This window comes from Hirundo rustica, chromosome 1, assembly GCF_015227805.2.
Source record: "Hirundo rustica isolate bHirRus1 chromosome 1, bHirRus1.pri.v3, whole genome shotgun sequence".
In the NCBI taxonomy this organism is placed as follows: Eukaryota; Metazoa; Chordata; class Aves; order Passeriformes; family Hirundinidae; genus Hirundo; species Hirundo rustica.
Genome location: NC_053450.1, coordinates 86,590,622 through 86,613,214, shown reverse-complemented (window position 1 = coordinate 86,613,214; position 22,593 = coordinate 86,590,622). Strand labels below are relative to the sequence as shown.

General features: G+C 40.4%; 1 long non-coding RNA gene across 2 annotated transcripts in view; it reads left to right on the top strand.

Moving 5' to 3' along the window:
- Positions 1-6,371, top strand: part of LOC120762413 (uncharacterized) — a 38,588-nt gene extending 32,217 nt beyond the window's left edge. Inside the window, exons 8-9 of one of the 2 annotated variants that reach the window (XR_009208511.1) lie at positions 5,296-5,393; positions 5,602-6,371. This is a non-coding gene — a long non-coding RNA (uncharacterized LOC120762413). Of the gene's footprint in view, positions 1-5,295; positions 5,394-5,570 lie in introns of both variants that reach the window. The other variant, XR_009208512.1, reaches the window with a different exon arrangement.
- Positions 6,372-22,593: the final 16,222 nt, after the last annotated feature.

Sequence of the window (22,593 nt, the reverse complement as noted above, 5' to 3'; positions counted from 1 at the left end):
AGAAGGGTGAATAGATGCCAGAATGGACTGTCATTCCCATGCACAGGAAGGTGGTGGAGTCACCGTGCCTGGAGGTATTTAAGGAAAGACTGGATGTGGGACTTTGTGCCATGGTCTCTTTGACACGGCGGTGTTCACTCATAGGTTGGACTCAATGATCTCAGAGGCCTTTTCCAACCTGATTGATTCTCTGTGTGATTCTGTGATCCTCTCCTTTTTGTCTCTTTTCAAAAATTATTTAAGCATTTCATGTTTTGCAACCCCCTACCTTTTTGTTGAATTTCATTAAACTTTGCCACTGGGTTCCAGAATTACTGGGTTCCAGAATTACTGGACAGACCCATGTCTATGTAGAGCACAAAGCCAAGTTTTTTCTTCATAGGGGACTTGGCAATAAATTTAGAGTGAGGGGTGTGGTGATGTGGTAAGAGTATTGAGAAATGACTGGTTTCGTAGTGTGGTTGGCCCCAAAAAGCACAGAAAGGTGCCTGTGTCCGATCCACCTGGCCTGTTCTCTGTAGTCCATTCCACAGAATTCCTGCTAGACAAGAGGTGCCTTTTTTTTAATGAAAATAGTGTATCATTTAAACTTAAAAAAAACTACTTCAGGTCATAATCAGTCTTAGCAATGGGTCACAGTTAAAAGTCACTTATTTTATTTTTCAATTGGTGATACTTTTTGCTTTAACTTAGACAACCCTCTAAGACCAGCCACTTTTTGCAGTGAGGGGGGTGTGTACTGTAATTGGATCATTCATTATTTCATTTTTTGATAAATGAAGCACATTTAATTTTTTGTGCTCCTATGATAGGGCATTTTCTCTAGCCATCATATTCTGGCTCCTCACTCTGTAATTGCAATCAGTGTGGTCAAAAACAATTTCTAAATTAAATCTCAGATTCTGGCTATAGGATGCTTTCTAGCTGGCACATATCCTGCAGAAAGAGAGCAATATCCACTTTCCTATCTGCTTTGCATGATAAAGTAAGGATGGCAGCATAAACTAATTTGTTGGGGGATTTTTCCTTTTTTTTTTTTTCCCCCCCAGTGTGGCTAGGAAGATGCTACTTCAGTACAAGCTGTAGAACCAGCTAATTTGAAGTTGTGTTTTTACATTTATATTTAGTTTTCCTTTTACAACTCTTGCATTCATTAGCAAGCATTTGTCAAACCATGCTGTTCCTTTGAGATCCTCAAATGTGCTGCTCAAAGCCAAGCACTGTGCATTCAGGAAGATATTGGTCTATCACTAGGTTTCCATTTTCCTCTCTATGAAGAACAATTTAAATTTATTATTGCCAGCTGTTTCTTTCTAGGGTGTTGTGCTGTGTTTTTTTCCTCATGTGATTCGTGATCCTGATTGATTCAACTCCTTGTCCTGCACAGGGATAGCATCAAGGCTGCTCTGTTGCATTAAATTGCCTGGCAAGCTAGTATCACAAAAGACTTAAAACCGTAAGCAGAAAGAGTGTTTCTGTGAACAGATTTTGCTCTTTTATAAATCCCTTCTGAAGAAGTAATTTTTTTATTTATTAATTACAATAATAAACAAATGTGTTTTAAGTTTACAGCCTGTCTCAGTTTGGTCCTCTCATGATTTTCTTGGGTAAACACTTGCACCAGTTTTGTTTGCTTGCCTCTATCTGACACATGAGAGCATCATCCCACTGATTGCTGAAAACTCCTTGCTCACAGCTAATTTCATGCAGACACAGTAAAAGGCTTAATCCTCACTCTCTGAGGGTGATCAGAAGAGTCAAATGAGCCATTTCACCTCATGGCTAAACATTAATTATGCAGGGTATACTAGTATCCTTTTTAAGGAAACATTTGAACCTACAGCATTCAGTGATTAGTGTTGGCAGGTCATTTTTTTTTTCTGTGCTGCTGCAGAGCAAAGTTAAACTTTGCTGGCTGCAACTGTGCCTCTAGCTGGGTAATGAATTGTATAGGTTTAAGACAACACTGCTGACAAAATGGATGGATTGAAAATCAGATTCTTCTGTTGTTACAGAACAGCCAGGCTAGAATGAAATGGCAGTGGTTCAAGCTCATGCTAGACAGACCATATGGTCCTTACAGTGAAATGGTGTTGCATACGTGTATTGCTAGGCATAAGGACAACAGCTCCAGCTTTCAGAACTGCTGGCAGGAGTCCTACATAGAAGAGATGTTCCCTTCCTCTATCCCTTAAAAGTCATCCAGGAGTGAAGCCAGTATCCTTGCCTGTCTCATGCTAGAGCAAGATGTACTAGGAAAACATAAATAAAGAAGTGGACATCATTAACATATTTCAACTATATATGCAGCTAAGTTCTGAAATAATCAGCTAAAATCACCACAAAACTATAAATTCTGAAATACAGGACTGCAAAGGATCTCTTGGGTGATTTTGTCTTACCCCTCTTCTCCCAATAATTAAATGGATTCTGAATAATTTATCAAATTCAATTTTGAGAGTGTGTCATTTTCCTGCCCTATTGTTCCAGAGCTCTGATACTCTCCTACCTTATTTTTCTAATTCTCACCACAAATTCTAGACTTTGTGAGGCCATTAACAGCATAGATTTTTGAGAAAAATACCCAATTGTTTTGTGTTTGGGAGAAGAGTTTGAGCTGACAAGTGTGTTTTGAGTAAAAAATGCTGGTTGAAGGCCTAGCTGTTGGTGACTTAGAGCTGCATAGTAGAAACAATAATTTTTCCAGCATGCAAGTGGTGAGTGAGCCAAATCATCCTCAAGTAGGGGAAGTAAGCCCCCAGCCTTCCAGAAAATCTACTTCTAAAGGCTTTTTCCCAGCTTTGTAATTTGCATGGCCTTAATTGAGTGACTGTACATACCTGAATCAGTCGATCTCCATAGGAGATTTCTGAAAAATCTCATTATCTTTTATGCAATGCTCTAACTAAATCAGAGCAGGGGCACGGGTAAGTCAATGGCAATGCAGTCATACGCTAAAGCAAAGTGCTCAGGCTGTGGGAAGTGTATCTCTACATCCTCTACACGCACTCTCACCTCCCTATCCTTACACCCTCTCCTTCATCCTCTGGATCTTTCTCTTCTCTTCTCTTCTCAAGCCATGTTGCTGTTGGTTCTGGCGCAGCGCTCTGCATACTGGGTAGTGGAATGAAGTGTGTGTGCCTGTCACAAGGCAAATCTCACAGGTTTGCTTTGGCTTTGCTTTCTGACTTCTAACTCCTGGATTTAGCCATTGATGTAATTTGCTAAAAAGCAGAAAGGATTGAGCCACTAGCAATAAGGCGTTTCCTTCAGTTTATTTTCCTTTCATGCTCTTAAGAAGAGCATTGTTTCTGCCTGAAATTGACCCTGCCTGAAATGATGTATTATGGTGGCTGCCATCCAGGAAAGGAAAGAACAATTTAAACACCTCTCCATGCAGTGGCAACTGAAAAAATTGGGAACTACAATGCAAGTCTGCAAAGTGTGAGGGTAATATGGCTGAGTGGTTTTATCAGTGCTGCCAATGGATATAAGGGCCCACTTTTCCTGCTAGCATTGTGTGTATGAGGCAGAGGAAGTAGGAAGTCCACAGAACCAGAAGAAACTAATATCTACCCCAGGCTTTGTCACTGATGAGTCTCCCAAGGCAGTAAGAGAAACACAGTGCTGTTAGGAGGGGGTTTAGGACTGTGGGAAATATGTTGTGCAGTTTGACTTGCACAGTGTCGGTTTTGAAGGTCAGGTCTGCAGCTGGTGTAAATCATGACAGTGAAAACAAATGTTGATGCAATTAATTCTCCTTTTTTTTTTTGTAAATAATATGGCAACTGCAAAACAATTTGTCTTCATTAGCCCAAAGCAAAAATCCTAAACACTGTGATAAATTAGGCAGAAAAACCACAACATCTTCAGATGAAGATGTAACAGATCCAGCTGCAAACCACTCAGTCATAGTGGAAAGTAGTTCAGAATTCTTTATCACAAACACCAAACACTACAGCAACATTGGATTTAGAGCTAAGTGTCTTCTGCTTCTGCACAGGTGTAAATTTGGATCACATCCAAAGACATTAGTGGCCTTGCACTGTTTCTGCACTGGTGTAGGGGAAGAGAATAGTCTGCACTGTGGTGTCTGGGCTTCTCCTAGAGAATCACAATTCCCTTCCTAGGAAGGGATCTATGTTACAGGCTTCTGTTGGCACTGCAGTATGAGCCAGGGATATGAAAAGGTGTCATCTCTGGCTAGTGGAGCCAGGCCAGGAAAATCTCCTAATACAAATGCAATTACGCCAACGTAACTAATACACAGTTTGAGGGTGACTTTCAGAAGGGTTGCCTGATGCAGTGGTTCTGTTGCTTCTGAATTACATCCACGCAAGGGATGCTCTGCCAGATGCTCTGGCTGGAATGGTTACTCCAGCAAAATGTCCTGTTAATATAGATCATATACACTTAAAACCTCCCTTCTTTAGCAGTTAATAATTAGGAAGCTTTAGGCAAATATGGGATCTGAGTTTTTAGGCAAACTGGAAGAGGGGTTAAAGCTGCTCAAACCAGCCTGTATTACAGGACACATGGGAAGCTGTAATTACAGCCCCCCCTTGAAGCACAACATGTAAGAAAAAATTGTGGTTTATTCATAAGCTATTTGATTTGTTGTTTTGGGTTTGGGTTTTGTTGTTGTTATTTTATTTGGGTTTGTTTTGTTGTTGTTGTTTGTGGTGATTTTTGTGAAGAGGTACCAGAAGACATGGTATTCCCTTGGTATAATACCAAGGGAAGTAGAAATGTTTTGCAGGGACTTTAAATCATAACCCAATGTTTGGGTTTGAGTGATGAGGGAGAAGCAAGACTGCATCTGATTTGGATATATATATGTTTATCCTGCAACCTAACTCCCAGGGCTTTTGGAGCCCATCCATGAAACCGATCCCAAACCCACATACCTCCCTGGGAACAGCAGATGCTTCACATCTAAAAGGGCTCTTTTCTCTCCCATTCTTCTTATTTATGGAGTCTTTCTCCTGATCTGGTGATCTTTTACCTAGTTAAAAATAAATGGGGTTAATAATAATATTAAATAAGCAAGCTGCTCTCTTAATGAAAAAAATAAAGAAAGAAAATCTAACCTTTTCTAGCTATTTTCTTTATTTTAGCAACATGACTTGCAGTAATGCTTCCAGCACAGAGGTTCTTAGAGAGTCATGGTTCTTCTGCTTTGTAATTTGTTGTGGTTTGGGATAATCTAGGTGTTGTTGCCAATGGCATAATGGGGAAAGTGGGACAAATTTGTTCGTATGTGTACACTAATACTTGCATTCATCTCTGGCTTAGACACTCCTGGAAGGATTCACGTCTCCACTCCAAGTATATGGCCTCCATGTGTTTGGGATTTGTTACATTCCAGTCAGTGCAGCATAAATCCTTATTAGGTAGGTCATAATTATTCTTACTGCTCAGCCGGGCATGTATTTGATAGCTCTAGCCTTTTGCTAGTAGAATTTGGAACTAACTTCTACTGAAACAAGCAATAAAGCAGCCTTTGAATTTTTAATATCTCTTATTGCATAAGTTAATTTAATTAGTTTTGCCCCTTCACACTGACTTAGGACATCTTCCTTACTATGTTGCCCAATTAAGAAACTGCAGAGAAAAATATTGGAAGAGAAGGAAAAAATTTCTACAGCCAAAGAGCAAGAGAAAGAAGTTGCTGTGTGCGTGATCTGAAATGAGGCTGAGAGCAAGTGAGGTACCACCAGGAAAACTGCTGCCGTCAACACTGCTGGGAAGAGCTGTGATGGAACATCTGGTCCTTGAAGCTCTGTTGCTCTGCAACACATCTGGAACACTTAAACACATTTTTAATTACATGAATGCGAAATGATGGAAAATAAGGCTCAGCAGTTTGTTTTAGTGTAACACATTAAATTATCCAAGGGTCCAAACCAGCGATGTGATGAGCCTTCTCCAAAATCATCCAGACAAGAACAGTGACCTTCTTCCGGGTGGACTCCCACAGATCATCCACTGTATGTCCAAATATTTCATAAGCAAGCACACCAGCTATATATAATGATATATAGGGTAAGCAGTAGCAAGATGATAAGCTCCTCTCACTGATTCAAAACAATAATCTCTGCTATGTTTTAAAAACATACGTCTTCTCTAGAATTCCTACCATGCATCTCTGAAGGAAGTAGCCTTTTGTGGGCATAAATTCTGATTTTGGCCTTCAAGTTTTCTTTTTGTTGTTACAATGTCTCTTGTGAGAGCCAACAGAAAGTGATTTTGAAATTATTAATGTGGACCATCCACTGTGGTTTGGGTGTAAATCTCATGTGTTTCTGATCAGATTAGCGCTGCTGAAGGGTTTTGCATGCCTATCACAGGAGACAAATAAACAGCCAAAGGGCAGGGGAGATCTTTAAATTTGAAAAAGACAAGCTCTCATTATGTCAGGATGGGCTTTGTATAGAATGTTAGAACTCTGCACAATTATTAAGAAAAGGGCTTTTTTATTTGAAAACTTGAGACTTTTGCCTGAATCTTACCCAGTGGTCCATGCTGTCATGCTACATTAAGAAATCTGTACAGAAAATAATTTCGTTTTGACAGCTATTATGTGATTCTGCCTGCATCACAAATATGCTTTTAATTCAGAACTTACTCATAAAAAACCAAAAATGCCTAAATGTGCATGGTTGAATTTGCTTCTTTCCTGGCATGAAAAACCAACCAGTCAGCCCCTTGCTCCCAGATACCATGATTAGGAAGATGCTCTTTACTCAGAGTGTGGTGAGACACTAGAACAGGTTGCCTGCACAAGTTGTGGGTGCCCCATTGCTGGAAGTGCTCCAGGCCAGGTTGAAAGGATCCTGAGCTACCTGTTCCTGGTGAGTGGCACCCCTGCCTGTGTCAAGAAAGTTGGAACTAGATAAAGTCTCTTCTAACCCAAATCATTTTATGATTTGTGGCAGAGACCTTGGGAATTCAGGCCTCCAACTGAGAGAGGCATTTTGATATCCAAGTGAGTTTTATGAAATAAAATAAGTCTCTAAAATCCGATTTACTGTCAGCCTAGAAAGTCCTCTTATTACCAGACTTACTTCCTGCCTTGTTATTGATGGAGAGACTTCAAAACAGGTTCACTCTGAAAATGTAAAGTACAGAGCATAGCTTAGTAACCAGCTACCTGTCACTGTTGCCAAATCTCCAAAAAACAGAATAAGACCTCTTTACACAAATTTTTCTGTATTAAAGAGGGCATCATTTATTTAGATGCCTGGAAGGCATGGGGAATCACTCCTCCTAACATGCCACCCGATTTCTACAATTGTGTTGCTAATGTACAGTCATTACATGCATATTATAATTTATTCATTACCATAAAAACCCTCCCCATGGTCCCCAAGTTCCTAAACTTGGTCCTTGGCTGTAGCTGCATTCCTGAGCCAGATGTCTTCTCTTTTTCCTCTAAAACCCTTATTGGAAAGCAATTTCTGCATGCCTTGCTTCTGTGCTAAAGGTCTGCAGGCACAGTGTCTTCTCTGCTAAAAGTTCACAGTTACAGTGTCTTTCTACTAAAAGCTCATAATTACAGTAGAAATTGAATTAAACTTTTTGGTATCAGTGGAGTTTTATGTGAGAATGAGAAGATGAGACATTTTACTGCACCAAGCAAAACAAAATACAGGATTTAAGACTAGTAGCAGGAAAAGATTTTTAAAAATAAATACCAAAGCTTGTGCTGATGATCTAATATGATGAAAAAACCTGACCAGTTCACCTGCAAGTGGAAAGCATCCTTAAATAAAGTTCAGGAGGCCACTGCAGTTTACTGACTTTGAAGGTACAAGATCTGTCCAGATGTTTGAGCTATTTTTTGCAGCATTTGGGAATGTGCATTTTCTTAAAAGGTATAGTGTTGTCCTGAATTACTCTGCCTGGAGGAGCTCTGTTGTTCTCATATGTTTGAAAAGTAGATAATGCAGGCCAGAGGCAGACATGATACATCCACCTCTCTGAAAGACCGTGATGGTTCATTCACAATGTTCAGTAAGCCTGTTAAAAATGTTCTGGGTTTCTCCTTTGGGGGCTATTCCTGGTGCATCCTAACTCAACCAGCTGCAGTATTTTGAGAGCATTCACAGTGGCTCTAGAGGCTGAATGGAAGACCTGTCTTGGGGATTCTTGTTAGCTTTTTTAAGTTTACATTGGCAAAACCATCTAGTTGTTCACAGTCACTCTAGCAGCCCTGCTTCCAAATCCTACCCTGAACGTCAGTGAGGTGGGATGACAAGCTTCAACCCCACCAGGTCATGGCAGCAGGATAGGCTGCAGCAGAGTAGACTAATTTTCACACTACATATTTGTGAGGCATTCGTTTTGGTGCTGCTGCACTGGGTGAGAATGGGGATGTACAAAAAGCCAGGGTAGAGACATTGCTGACCTGCATCTGTCCTCGTGTGAGCAGGTAATGTTCTACCAAGGTAAAACAGGGTAAGAAAAGATTCTGCAGCATAAGGCAACACCAACCCGGTCTTAACTGCCCCTGCTTTTCCCAGCCCTCACATTTGTTGAAGTAAACAGTTGTATGAATAACCCTTCACTGCATCTTCTTCTGATCTTAAAATTTCTATGCAGCAACTTACTTCCTGACATGAAATGCATTATGAATTATAACCCTGCAATAGTGGGATTTAGAGTAATTGAGTTTCAAGCTCAGGCTTTCTGATCCAAAGCTCTTGGAGTGATACACGTCTGCTTTTACAGACAGCAAAACCCAATGAGATTAAAAGCTGATGCAGCTCTATTCCTGTTCTCTCTCAAATTAGTTTCCTGTCCATGTTGATTTGTTGAGTTGCAAGGAGGTGCAACATGGTGGTTTTGAGCATTTTGGGTTCTACCTCCAGTCAACCCTTTTTTCTTTCTTGTGCTGAACTTGTTACAACATGTCTGGATAAGAAACAACTCCAGAGTAAAAGGCAAGCAGCTTTCGAGAGAGCTACGTGTGTAAATACATTATCGGTGGCAGCAGAATGGTGGTGGTGCCTCCACTGTCAGACTTTGCCACTTGGAAGGGGCATGTCTCCCTTTGGTACTACACATAACATATTTCGGGAGCCCCATTGCAAGTAAAGCATTTTCTGTAAAAAAACTTGATTTGCAAATTGCAGTGGTCAGAACTGAAGCTCACAGTATTAAATCCCAAGCCCTGAAGCAATGAAGTTATCCTCAAACTATATCAGTACTCTCCAGAGCTCTTTCTGCCTTGCAGACATATGGCCAATGTTAATTGCTGCTTACCAGAATGGTAGAACTATGCTAAAAGATGCAATTATTCAATATCCTTCGTGTTACAGTGTGTATTCAATTATATTTTTTCTTAGTTTACAGCAATTTTTTGTAATATTTTTGCTCTTCGCTGTTACTTCTTTTTTAAAAGCTTTTAAAAGGGAATGTAGAGTTTAAAAATCAGGAATGGTAAAAGTGTTATTTGCTGAAATGTGGGAAATGAATTTTCTGTTCTGGGCCAGTTTGTTTTGACATCTGGAAGGATGCAAGTTCTCAGCCGCTTGCTAAGCATTATTTCATGGTCTTCAGATAGTCTAATCCAGCATTTTCTTCTTTGAATCATACTTCTAACACTTATTCTTAGTTCATCAACATCTTTTCTCTTTCTCTCTGGAAGTTCAGCAGTTTTTCAAGAATAAAAGTGTTTGATTTTCTTCTCTAGGGAAAAAAAAAGAAAAAAAAAAAGAAAAAAAAAATATCCCCCAACAATCTTCTGTAGCATTTTTACAGAGATATTTGGCCTCAGCAAGAGACAATGGGAACATATATGACAGAAACAAAGATCCTCATTAAGAAAAACTTGAAGTATCATCTGAAAATTTGGTTCTGGTTGTAACTGGACTGGCAGCACATTAGCATTAGCACAAAATTAAGCATAAGCTTCAATTTTTTACTGAACTGGTTATTTTTTTGGTGCCGGGAAGGAACAAGTCCTCAGAGGACTGAATTAACAGTCTCTTAAAAATCTGTTTCTTTTGCATATACTGTTACTGGTCATACAATAAGCCAAGTCCTCTCTGCATTTCATTAGCTTTGCCCATGCATGCGTATATAAAGAGTATGGCAATGCCCATTGAGCAGACAGTCTCTCAGTGCTCCATTGTGTTTGCACATGCACGCATAAGAATGGTGCTTTTTAATATAGAAAGGCTGCTGTTATGTGGTCTGTGATGATGTTTGTGTAAGCAAGCAAGGCTTCCTGGCTCATCCCATCCCCTGCTGCCAACAGCCCTGTCTCACCGTTTGTCTGCATTGGGCAAAGGGGTTTGACTTCCCTGATCTAAAACTCGTGTTTCTCATGGTGGGATTTCTATCCTGAAAATCATCTGCCAAGATTGTTCAAAATTAGTTAATTTTTCTATCCTTGTGATGTGTATTATGGTTCAGTCTTTTTCACTTTCATCATTTTAATTCTATCGAAAAAAGTGCTCAGGTGGGACAAAATTACACAGATCTGTGCAGCAAGTGGGGTTTGCAGATAGGTATCAGTGCGACACCCAAACAAAGAATTACATTATTTTAAAATATTACTGCATTTACAGACATCTTTTCTGCAGAGGCAACAAGGCCAGGTCCTTGTGTATTAAACAGCGCATGATCAAATCATTATGAAGTCTGTTGGAGTGTACAGTGTGGAAGAAACATGATTAAAAACCCTGCTGGGACTCCTAATGTGAATTTTTGTGTAGGAAAAGACACCAGTGGTATTTAGGAATGTGAACCAGTCATTAAAAGCTACACAATATATACATGCTTGTACATATATTAAAAACCTGTGTGGTGTAGATGGAGATGGAGATAGCCAGCAGGGTAAGATAAAGCCAAATAAAAAGCGTACAACTTTCTATGAATGTGCTTTGGCTGTGAGCTAAATGATGCATCCCTCCTGTTCTAGTTTAGAGACAGCTGCGGAGCAATGGTGACCTTCCTTGTTTGTGTCACAGAGTGAGGTATTATCAGTGGAAAATTAGATCAGTACTGCCTTCTTCAAGTCATACTTTTTTTGAATTCTAGTTTAAATGCCTGTAACAATAGAGAAAAACATTTTATTGAACTGTTCAACCTGAAGTTTCTCCTAGACGTCCTTGCAGACCAGCAATGCTACTCTCCCCCAACTTTGCTCAGTATCTCACTTTGCTGTGGGGTATTTCTGTTTTTCTCCTGGGGAAGCTGGTCATGCTGACTCCTCTGCAAGATCATGTGGTGATACTTTCTGAAGTCAGTAGGCATCTGCTTATTTAATCAAATGATTATCAAAGCAAACCCTCATCTCAGGCAATTACAGTTCTTCTTATAGCCAGTGGGGAAACATTAACTTCTGATCTGGCAGGTTTTGGGTACCATCTGCCCTGCCAGGCTGTCAAAAAGTACAGCTCAGTAACCCAGCTGGAATTGTTTGAGAATATGTCATGGATAAATACAAGCAGAACGTGATGGTTACTTCTCCATTCTCAGTTATTACTCTAAAGCAGGCTTTCAGGAGGTTTCCAGCTGACATGGAAAAATCTTAGAGCCCAAAGTAAATACAGTGGGAAGTGGTGACTCTCCACAATTCCTCTCAGGGGCTCCATTGTTTGTTATGAAGACACTGCTCTTGGAGGGAAGTGACCAGGTGAATCCTGGCCTCTGCCAAATAGAGTCCCAGGCATGGCATGGAGAGATAAATGAGCTGACAGGTAGTGCTTGACTGACCAGACCAGAACTGATGCTCTAAAAGTCAAAGTTGCCATGACCATACAGCAGTTTCCTCTATCTGAAATGGAATTCTTGAAACTATTTGGGTTTGAAGTGCTCAGAAAATAAGGTTTTATCTTCCTTTAGGGAGCTGGGAGCGGGTGGGGGGAGATCAACGGGTTTGATTATTTCTCTGCTGTTAGCTCAACTATTCTGTGCTATGAATTATTCATGGCATCGGTGTATGGTACCGCTGACATTTGTCGTTGCAGGTTTCATTATATGTAAATATGCAAGCCCCTTTCACAAACACTACACAAGACTTTTTTTCATTATGTGAAAGAGTGAATGTATAATTAACAGTGTACCAGTGAAACCAGCACTTACTTGGCCTATCATAACAGGAATCTGTTCTTCTCTAATAATATTTTCAGTTCATCACACACACTCTATCTCTTTGCAATATGAGTTATAACCTTGCCTTTCTTGAGTCAGATTCAAATGATGCTTTTTTCCCTCCCTATTGCTGTAAAAGAAGTCTGAACACTACAGAATGTGGTAATTTAAGCTACCCGTGTTCAGATATTGCTGGCCTCTGCTGGTACATAAACATCAGGCTTTCATTAGCCATAAGCATGAGAATTTAGCTCTGAATGTGGTTATCCTGATATATCTCTGGAATATGTCCATTGAGAGCCACAGCCTGACTGCAGATGTCGTGTTGTACCTGGAGTGGTGGAGAGAGCATGCCTTGGGAAAAGAGTCAAAGCAACTGGTACTCCGTGAATAAAGCCCTAGATTTATGTGTAAATAAGAGGATTTTGGCTCTAGAGTACAAAATTATACTCAGGGGATGGTGTTTTCCTTGCATTTATTTTAAGAAGAATCTGCTGTTGGAGCAGGAGCAATTTAACTCTTACTATACTCATTTCTGTGAGACTCATTGAAATATTCCCTGCTGGAATATTATTCAGAGGGGACTTATTCTGTAGAAGGCTCTTCATCTGTTTAAAGTTTCTTAGGTTAAAACCTCATCTGCTAAAGAAATCATTGTAACAAACACTTTCTAAATGTCAGAGTTCACCCAAACTTTCAAACTAACAAAAGAATATTGCCCTTTTCCCTGCCCCTTTGTCTTTAGGTCCGTGTTTACCCTTCCAACACAGTGCTCAGATAAATAGGTTCTGTTTGCAGCTCTTTGCTGGAACAGCAGGGGAATAGAGAAAAAAATATTTATTCAAGTTGTCATTACTTCATCAAGGGGGAAAGAACACCACAGCGCTGTGCCTGAGAATCTTTCTGGGATTGCTCAGTCTGTGTCAGGGACTAAGATGAGGACCAAGCCAGCCCATGAGGAGCACAGACACACTTTGCACGCATTTTCCTCCCCTCAGTCTGTTGTTTCTGCAAGCTCAGCAGTAAAGGGAGTCAGAAGAGGGAAATTTAAAGGTATGTTTTCAAAAACATTCAGTGTATACTGTCTTAAAGTCTGCTATGGCTGTGCCAGAAGGCAAAGCTTCCCCAGGTTATTTGAAGAAGTTTTTCAAAACCCTTTTTCCTCCCTTTCTCAGTTGGAGGGTTTTTTTGTTTTCACCAAAAAGGATTTTTTCAATAAAAAAGAAAGTAATTTATTTAAAAGTCCTTACAGCAGAAAATCTTTTTGTTTCTTAAATTAAAAAAACAAGTTATTTTACTTCAGAAACCCCATTCTTGACTTGTTTAAAATCTCCATGGAAATAATTTGGGATTTTTTTGGTTGGGTTTATTTTCAACAGCTAAACTAATAAAATGCAGTAGACTCTTAGGAATATTCTATTGTTGTTAAAGTGTCTTAGCAAATGAATCCTTCCCTGATCTGTGATTTCATCTCATTACCTCTGCACACAGTAACCTCAGCAGTGCTCAAGAGCCATTCACTGTACCGAAACCAGTTTGAACCCCGCTGTAACTCCTGCAGCTCAGCGGGTGAATTTGCCCTCTGAAATCTCCAAGGCAATTTAGAAAATCTTATTTGCAGAAGGGATCAGATGAGAAATGGTTGCTGTTTTGTTTAATGTCATTCAGTTTTCCAGTTGAGATGGGACTGTTTATCCCCTGTTCTGCAGCAATATTTTCAGTGCATTGTGGAGTTCAGGCATGTGAAGGTCACACACACCCCACCTCAGCTGCATTTTTTACCTCCAGAAAGAAGAACTTCTCCAAAAAGTCACGATTGTTATTGCTACTTATATTTATGCCTTGAATGAGCTGCCATTATGTAGTAAATTACAAGGTTTATACATGGGTTTGGGACCTTAAACAAAAACAGAGGGTTTTCTTAATCCTGTTTGTCGTAGGCAAAGATTAAGTGTGGATGATCCACTAAAAGAGAAATGGAAAGAGTGTCTGAATTTGATCCTAGCCTGACAGAAGTGGTAAGCTAAGGATGGAGCTGTTTACTCTTAAAGACAAGCCAGGGATTCTCCTGGAAAACATTATGGCTATTGATAAATTCTGTAGAAATCCTCAATATATGAAAATATAGCACACACAACATTCACAGAGATATAAATGAAGCCAAGCAGAATTCCTTGACATTTCTGGCACTGTTGAACAGAGAAGCCTTTGTGTACTCTGAATAAAAAGTATTTAACCTCTGGCAAAAGCAGTTGCGAGTACCATACATTTCAGAGTAGACAAAGACTCTACAACATGGCAAAGGGAGAAAATGTGACATTGCACCCACTGTAACCCCAGAGAGTCTCCAATCCCAGATATACTCCAGGGACTGGGCAGTGCATCTGGGGCTTCTGAAGCATCTTTTGCATTAGAGCCTGAAATCTAAAACCCAGCACTGTTTCGATGTCTCTGAGCCCTTGCAAGCTGCTCAGGCTGATGTGAAAGAAGCTTCCTAAGCTTGGTCCTAGTACACAGTGGGTTTTGCTATATCTGGCTGTACTGGAAGTTATCTACAAAAGTTTATAGTGTCTGTCTCAGGGCTCAAATCTGTTTGACATATAGGAAGAGCCTGGGTAGTTAAATGAAGCTTCAAAGGTGCCAAGTGTGTTTTGAGCTTCAAAGCCAGTTGGATCAGCGGTAGGAGGACAGAAGTAAGTCTTCTGCTCAAAACAGTTGAGAAATGTAACAGAAAAAGGCACATGATTAAGTGTTTATTAAGATATTACCACTTAAATTCACACTCCTGTGACAGAAAAGAAAATGTGTTGCTTGCTTATAGCTGAGACTGTTAAAGCCTTACTGTCAACAAATGCTGAAGTGCAGCTTATTTTATTGCCTCTGGAAGTGATCACCGTGAGGAGTCGCAGTGATAAGCAGTATGTAGCCTTTCTCCCTGCAGGAAGGGGAAATGCATTTTATGCTTTGAAAAATCCAAGAGTTGACTTCAAAACATCTTGTACATCCATTGCTATGCAGAAGTCAGAATTTGTCTGCCACATGCTCTGTAAAAAGCCCCAGATGAATTTGCTGAGATGCTCTAAAAATTTCTTTCTTTCCAAGGAAAATCTAGTAGTGAACGCAAGCGGAACAATACAGACAGGCCATGCAGGGATGACAAAATTGTTCCCTCTTCTGCCCTTTCATAAAAGGGCAAAAGAGAGCTAAAATCCATGCCAGCCTATCAGCCAAGTCCTGGAGTACTGCTGCTCCCTACAGCATAGTGCTCTCACCTCCCTTTCTGCTCTCATTTGCTGCCTTTTTCTGCTATGTGTAGAAACAGAGCCTTACTTGCCCTTAGGTATTGGGGAATAGATGTATATGAAACAAACTGTAGTAATAATGTGCTGCTTTGATACCTATAACCCTTGAAAAGGGACTTTCTTCCAGAAAATAATATTATGTTCTCCCCTGTGCCCTGGATTTCCCTACTTTAAAAGTCAAGCTAAAACTCTCCAAGCAAAATCAAGTTCATAAATAAAGCTTCTCTTTCTTGATGTCATGCCAAGCACAGCTCCTATTCCACAAAGACCACTGCTGACATTCTTTAGTGGGCAGTGACATGATTTGAATGTCTTTTAATATATTTTTCTATTTCATTCTCCATTTTTCTTCTGCTGGGCTCTCTCATTACCTGTGGCTCTGGTCTTGCTCATCTGCATTCAATTTATTTTTTGGTTTTGAGAACTGCAGTAGTTAATGCTGAAAGCTGTGAAGGCTGATAATTAATTTCAAATCTTCTCAGTGAATTCTTCTGAAAAGAGCTCCGTGCTTTAGAGAAGTTGAGAGCAAACAGAACCAGGACCCAAAATCTCTTCCTGACATACTTCTGTATGAAACTCTACCAGGGTAGAGATTCCCCTTATTTTAGCAAGGTGCTCCCTTGCTTGTGGCTGACTTGACAAAACACAAAGCTTCATGCACCTGGCTGCTGTTCTTGGCTCCTCCAGTGAGCTGCTGGTCAGCTGCTCTACCTGTCCATGCCTTGTCCTCCTCTGAAGAACAGGGACAGTGCTCCCAGCTATCATGACACGCCTTTGGAAAGCGCTGTGAAAAGAAAGGGAGAGTGGCCAAATGGTTATTCAAGAATGATATGGTGAAATATTCTTTAAATATAGGATAATACTAACATTTTCCTGGTGTGCTTGGTGTAAAGCTCAATTGGCTAGTAGCCAGAGCCCTGCAAGGCAGAACTGCTTCTAAATACTGCTATTAATTATGTACTATCATTTATTAATAATTGATACTGCTTTTTTAGACAGGCAAAAGGGCTTGGAGCTAGTTAAATGTGCTTAAGAAAACAATGCCTCCATTGAGGGGTTGAAATGGGCAGGAATTGCACTTGGGGATCAGCATGAATGCAGTCCCGCAGTTTGTTGTTGTTTCTGACAGTGAAGCTGTTGTGAGGCAGGAAGGGAGGGAAGGGGAAACAACCACAGCTGGAATTTTCCCTTCTGCACACTGCTGCCTCCCTCTCTGTGCCTTGAAGCCAAGCTGCAAAGCTCTCTAGAGCCGGCACGGTTCCTTGCAGAGGCAAGTCCTGGGTGCAGTACCGTCCCCGAGGTTGCTCTGAGGCTGAATTTTGACATCTGCTGCAGCAGCAGCGGAGCTGGGATCTCAGCTTTTTCACTTGTGTTCATGTGAGCCCTGATTTTTTTTTTTTTTTTTTTTTTTTTTTTTTTTTTTTTTTTTTTTTTTTTTTTTTTTTGACTGACTGACTGACTGACTGACTGACCCTTTTGGGCTGGAGGAGAGCCCAGGCTAAAATCCCACTTGCAAGCACTGTGCACTCAGTCTCCTAGGGTCTGGATGGAGAGAGCCTGTGTCTCAGACATTGTGGAAGTGATGCCTCTGGAGCTCATTGTGGTTTGGCTCTGTTTCTACACTGGTTTTAGCAGCCAGCATAATTGCTGAGGGGCTGAGCTATAGAAGAACCTAGATTATAGTAGTAATTTGAAATTTTAATGCTGAGAATGGGAGGTAAATCCAGAGATCTTCCTCTTGTCATCTAACAAGCATTAAATAGTATTCAGGGAATCCTACTTGGGCACAGAATCTAACCCCCCCAAGTGGTTTCTCATGACCTTTTGTTTTGGATGGTGATTTTTAATCGTGTGTTGGTTAAACTTCCTTTTTAGTTTAAGGTACCTGTTGACTTTTAAGAAACTTAATGGCTTTGTGAAATTACCAAATGCATGACAACTCTTAAAGCCCCTATTCCTTTTCCTCTGTAAGGTTCAATGATTATTAACAATACAGAATACTGGAAGAGGTCACTGCAGACTCCACTAATCACATATATCAAATATTCAACATCCTTTCTTCCTGGAAGGAACTGACGAGGGCGTCCTTCAAGTTAGACTGGATAAATAATGAGGACATTACTTCTATTTTTCATGAGTCAATATAATAATGTGTCAAAAGATAAATATGTTCTCTATAAAAAATTTATTGTTTGTGCTACAGGGAATTTTTTACTTCACTAATAATAATATTTAACAGATGTATATGCTATTTTATAATTGCATAAAGTGAGATAAAATGGCAGTTCAGTGGAAACAGTGTTTTTCAGGGCTGAAAGAGAACTGTGCCATAAGAGCTGAAGTAACAGTATTATAATGAGACATCAATTAATGCATGTGTCACTACCCAGAGAGGGGATTGGAGGCAGAAAACATGTTTTACAAAAGCCAGTTAAAGGCTTACAGAGTCTAAGTTTCAAGCAGAACCTGAAGAAGTTAGCTTAGATGACAGATGATATTTCTGGTTATATCCTTTCATGGAGATACGGAGGTGGTTTCATGAGTTATCACAGCACTTTGTTACTCAGGTGAAAACTCCCACTCTGTAAAAAAGTATTTTATAATGCCAAAAAGGTGGTCCTGCAGCCTTTTTGGTTTATGTTGTAATAACTTCAGCATGTCTGCAACCCTTTCCCTCTGAGTACCACTCTGCCATCTCTTGAGGACAAACATCATGATGTATGGTTGTTCACAAACCTAAAAATGACAATTGCTGCTATAGGTGAATATGTATTTCTTGTGTTTATCCATTCTAGCTAATGATTTTGGAGGGAGATAAGAGTTAAGACAGAGAACAAAAAGACAACCAAACAAAAAAATAAGATGTGTTTTTAAGTGTTTGTAGCTTTCCAAATTTGGGGTTAGAATTTAAATCAAGATTTTTCTTTATTTTCTGGGTTTTTTAAAGGGTTGTTTGGTTTTGTTTTTTTTTTTTTTTTTTTAATTAATAAAAGCCTTGTAGACATTTTGCTCTAATTGACAGCTGCAAATAACTGAGCAAGAAAAGAACTTAAGCAGAATAGAGAGCTGAAATAGGCAGCCAAAACTGTGGGTATGCCTTCCACAGAGCTAAAGAAATTAAGAAAAAAAATGGGAAAGTCAGCTCCCTCTGAGGGATTTTCCTCCAAAAAGCTTTTATGAGATGGGAATTCAGCTACCAGCAATTGAGGAGGCAATAATCTGAATGACAAACATACTGCAAAAAATCTGTGTCTCTACTAGCACAGAATTGCTTTCTTTGTGCTGCACGTTTGAGAGACTGAATTTTGTAGTGTTATTTTTCAGTGGTAGTGGGCTTTGTTCACCTGATGTGCCAGAATTTGCAACTACTTTTGGAGTAGTAAGGTTCACGTTGGTGCAGTGCCAGTCAGTGCCTGCGTGTGATGGCACCAGCTCTTAGGGCTGTCGGTTCACTGGTGTTGCTGATAAAATCAAACAAATAAAAGGGATCAGCAGAAGCCATCTGAAATAGGAAGCCCTTCAGAGAGGCTTTTGATTACTGGTTAGTTGGATTATGGTTGCTTCAATTATTGCTATGTTTTTACTCCATTAGTTCCTTGTCTATGACAGCTCCTTTTTAAAAGCAGTATTTTAGATGTCATATTAGATGTCAGAGATTTTAAGACTTGGGAAGTAATAAGGTCCAATAAAACTCCAGTTTTATTGCTGAAGCGCTGAGTTTGCAGTTTGATCAGATTAGCATCATATGGACCTTTCTTTTAAAACCCTGGCAGGTATGACTGCAGTGGCATATATCACAACTGGGTTGTATCCCAGAGATCAGGACACATTCTCCAATATTTTTGCAGCATAGTTTGGACCATTCTTAGGGGTGATCAAATGCTGGAATGGCTTTTTTTAGTGTAATGGTTTATGTATGAGTCTCTGACAGATACATAGCTTAAAGCTAGGCTTTTCCTGCACTGGCTGTGCTTCTAAATAAACATTTTGAAGGTGCTGAGTTGCTTCGGGGACCTACTGCACTTCATGTGAACTGGTGGCATTCAGCTGAACTGACAGCATTAGAAGAATTTTGAAAGCATGTTTGTGTGAGTTTCCCTAGTGCTGATCTTTTCTAACACATACAGGTTTTAAAATCTTGACTCAGGTTATTTTTTTCCAAGAGTTAATTGCTTCCTTGTGAAAACCTCAGAACAAAATCTACTCCCTACATTATCCCTGGAGAAAAGCAGAATGCACATTTCTTGAAGTACCTTTCTTTTTCTCTTTCTTTATTACTGATTATGTCATTCTGTTAATTTTCTTCATTGCTCATTGATACAGGTGAGTGAGAAAAGAGTAATGACCCCTCCTCAAAGTTGCCTTAGAATATCTGGGCACTTAATAAACCCATGAACTGACAATCAGAAGGCACATTTGTGGAGTGGCCTCTATGGCTGTGGACATAAACTACCCAAGCAGGTGGCCACCTGTGCAGGACAGCTCACCTCCAGAACCGGCTTGTCACAGGCAAACCCTCTTCCCCTCTTGGGAAGGGTCCATTGGATCATTCTAACTGCAGGATCCTGTCTGGTGATGGTTTAGGCAGAGTGCAGCTGAAATTGGTAAATTTGTGACAAGGAGGATGTTCAGGCAGTTCAGTGGTGAGGAGAGCATTATGTGGAAATGCTTTTGGACATGGTTGGTCAATGAGGCCTAATTGGTTAGTGCATGCTGATGCTCTCTTCTACATGGCAACCACATCATGCAGGGCAAGAGAAGTCGGAAAAGCTGAATTCTAAGTCTGCCTCAAAAGCAGATCTATTGCTTGATCCTAATCAAGGTAGTTTCCCTGTACCTTTGCCTGAAAATCTTTCTTAAATTACTTATTATCATATTGATGCTACTGCTATTACTATGATTGGAGCAGCTTGTGGGCCTGCACAGTCTGACTGTAGCCACTACTGCTGCTCCAGACAAAGGCTATTGCAATTTCAATGTCACCTCATGGGCAGGAAGCCAGTTTGACAATGTTAATTCTCAGAAGTTTGAGTACTCTTTCCGTTATATCAACACACACAAACATTAGTAGTGGCTGTAAAATTATGCAGCCTTAAAAAAAAAATCCACACACATGCCAGTTCTATTATAGACCCCATCTGTGCATCTACTGGTTCAAAACAGAAAGAAAAATCCCTTGCCTAGCATGTTGATCAACTAATTATTATAAACTACATCTCACAGTAACATTCTGTTTCAATGTTGTACAGCTGTTTCTGTGTTTCTTTTGCCTCTTTCTATCTTTTCCCAGTCATCTTTTTAGTGCTTTGTAGTCAGCGGAAGAATTGATGAAGTCTTTAAAATATTTGATTTGTTGTCTTGATTTGTTGTCTCTGCTTTTACGCCCACAAAGCTATGGACTTTTTGTCTTTTCAAGGCCCACAGGGATTTAAATCTGCTTCTCAGGCTGTCCTCTGATGTGACAGGATCAGATGTGTATTTCAGTAGCATCAGAGCTGGCTTATGGAGCTCAGTCCTTGTTGGGCCAGGTCAGGGTTCTATGTGCTGTTGTGCTCAGCAGCCAGACTTGCTCCATCTCTGCCCGCTTTCCCCTTCTCCTTTCCAGGCTCCCCACTCGGTAGTGCTAACACAGTGATTGGTGGAATCCCACCCTAAATGGGCTTGGGGAGCCCATAAGCCAATACTTCTTATTTTCTTCCTCCTCCCCAAATTTCCATGCTCCTTTTTTAAGCTGAACTCCTCCCTGAAATTATTTTACAGTTTGTCCATGCAAAGGGAGGTAATTGGCAGAGCTGAAGACAAACAGCATGAGGTGAGGAGCAGGGCAGACAGGGGAACTATTTTCAGGGTGTTTTCTCCCAACCAGTGAATGCAGAAGCCAAGGAAATGGAGTTAAGCCAAAAAACTAAATTATGAGGCTCAGGGTTCAACGTTTACTCTGTGAGTATTTCCACTGAAATTGCTGCTGCTGCTCCCAGGAAGGAAGTGTGAGCACTGTCTAACTCCATCAGCCCTCGGCTCCAAGGCAGGCTCATCTGATGGTGGATCTCTTTCAAACATGAAAAAAATTTGGATGCATTTATGCTTTACCTAAAAATCATGCAATGCTTCCAGGCTGAATGTTCAGTTGACTCTGAACCAGGCAGCATTAGAGCTATGTTTATTTTAGTTGTTTGTCTTTGCAAATCAGCCCAGACTGAAGGCAGAGAAAGATCTGCATGAATGATTGCAAACAAAAAACTGCTGATTTCTCCAAACTCTAGTTAATTGGCCATTAATTACTCTAGGAAAAAAGATGGAAACTGTGGCCAGAAAAATAATTTTAAAATAAAGTCCTTGAAACACCAGCAAAGAACCTGCAACACAAATATGTAGCAATGACTGTCTTTTGGGAATCTTTAGTATTCAGTCAGAATACTGAAGTCAGCAGAGCATGGCATACATGACCCTTGAACCTCACTTCATGTTGGCTGAGAGCCACCCAATTGTTGCGCACTGTAAACATTGCCTCCTCTTGCCTGGCACTGACAGGTTTTCCCACGGTGGGAAACACCAGCAGCACCAAACGTTTTCTGAGGGTTTCTCAAAGAAAGAAATTGAATGTGAAAACTGGAGTCCAACTGGCAAGCCAAGGAAAGGCCTCTACAACAAGTCATCTAGAAAAGTGAGAAAAGCCTCTGTCTGGTGAGGAAGCTCTTTGCCCTGGGTGTCAAAGAGTATCTCTGAGGAAATGCCTGTGGAGTCTGTGAATATACCCATGGAATCTTTCTCCTGTCATATTATTAATTTGGACTGCAGTTTTATTGCAGTGTACAAACTAAATCCAAGACCTAAGACTCAGTTCCCTGTTGGTCTCTTGGCTGTTCACGTAAGAGGGATGAGGAGAGAACGTACAAGTGTCCCCATTTGCGCTTCTCGTCTGAAGGCTGTACTGTGCAGTCGAGACAATGGGGAAGATTAGTCTGCTCGAAAGATGTTGTATATTGAATATAATCTTTGAGCAATGGCTGGTCTTGAGGGAGGGATATGAAGCCTCTGTCAGTGCCTGAGGAAGAGAGAGATGCTTAATGTTTCACTGGCGACTAAGCCTCACATTCATCTACTGCCCCTGATCTCCAGGCTGATGATGCAATAGATGTTCCTCTTCAACTGCCGGAAGAAAAAAGAAGTTTTGTGCAGTGACTGC